Source organism: Apaloderma vittatum, unplaced genomic scaffold (genome assembly GCF_000703405.1).
Source record: "Apaloderma vittatum isolate BGI_N311 unplaced genomic scaffold, ASM70340v1 scaffold5712, whole genome shotgun sequence".
Classification (NCBI taxonomy): Eukaryota; Metazoa; Chordata; class Aves; order Trogoniformes; family Trogonidae; genus Apaloderma; species Apaloderma vittatum.
This window is the reverse complement of record NW_009704047.1, coordinates 1-1,200: the sequence shown is the minus strand read 5'-3', so window position 1 is coordinate 1,200 and position 1,200 is coordinate 1. Positions and strand designations below refer to the sequence as shown.

At 38.7% G+C, this 1,200-nt stretch overlaps 1 non-coding gene across 1 annotated transcript; it reads left to right on the top strand.

The window, feature by feature from the left end:
• Window positions 1–737: 737 nt before the first annotated feature.
• TRNAV-GAC lies at window positions 738–810 on the top strand. The gene has a single exon. It is a non-coding gene; the product is annotated as a tRNA-Val (tRNA).
• Window positions 811–1,200: the final 390 nt, after the last annotated feature.

The window sequence follows — 1,200 nt, the reverse complement described above, 5'->3', positions numbered from 1 at the left end:
AGTAAATGTTAAGTCTGCTGGTGGTGAGTGACTGCATTTACATTATTTATTTCTCGTTCTTTTTCCTTTTTCCACTTTCTTTATCTTTTGTCTTTTCATTTTTTCCTTATCCTTTCTTCTTTTCCTTTGTTCTTTGTCTTTCTTCTTTTTTTTATCCTTTTTTTTTTTTAATTAAACCAACTTTATTTTGACCTATTAAGGTTTTATTATCACTTTTTCACTTCACATTCTGTCCACTATTCCACTGCAGGGGAGTGAACAAATGGCCAAGTGTGGACAACACACAACGCTAATCTTGAGAGACATCTGGAGTAGCTACCAACATTGAATGAATGCCTCAAAAGGGGGAAAACCAACAGAATTTGTCTCTGCAGGTGGTCTCGGCTTCCAACGGACTGTTAATAGTTGCCAAGATTTTCATTATCTTTCATTAATCCTTACTTTCTTTGCAGAGAACCACAATTTTATTCTTCAAGAGTAAGCACTGAGGAGGAATTTTTGTCAGGATAAGTCAAGTCACATGTCACTCTGTGACACTGCACATCTAAAATCTCAGGGGAGAATCTCTGCTTTGCCAAGCGTACAAGAAATATGGTAGTGAGTAAGGATCAATTAACAGAACCAACAGAAAAAAAATAAAATTGTGAGTTATAAACCTATATTTCTGTTTACATATCAAAGAACAGTACTATCTTATTTCATAGTGATGGAAGTTTCAATTTTTATAGCTGTAAGCCATTTCCGTAGTGTAGTGGTTATCACGTTTGCCTGACACGCGAAAGGTCCCCGGTTCGAAACCGGGTGGAAACACTCACCTGGTTGGTGTTTTGGGGGCTGGTTAGCTCAGTGGTTTGAGCGCGGTGCTGGCAACAATGACCAACACCGAGGTCGCGGGTTCAATTCCTGCTCAGTCCCCATGTGTTGCCTGGTCTAGCCGAGAGGTGGCGTCCCTGCCCAAAACAGGGAGGTTGGACTAGATGATCTCTAATGTCCCTTCCAGCCTATGCCATTCTATGATTCTATGATATGAATTGTGCTCCATTTGGGAAATATTTTACTTTTTTAATATGTAAGTCCTAGCATGCTATATACAAGTACCACACCATTCTAAAGATATTAAATTGTACTCAGTGGATTTTTCAGGCTAGTTAATACCTATAATCTAGGCCAATAAAATCACAGAATCACAGAATCACAGAA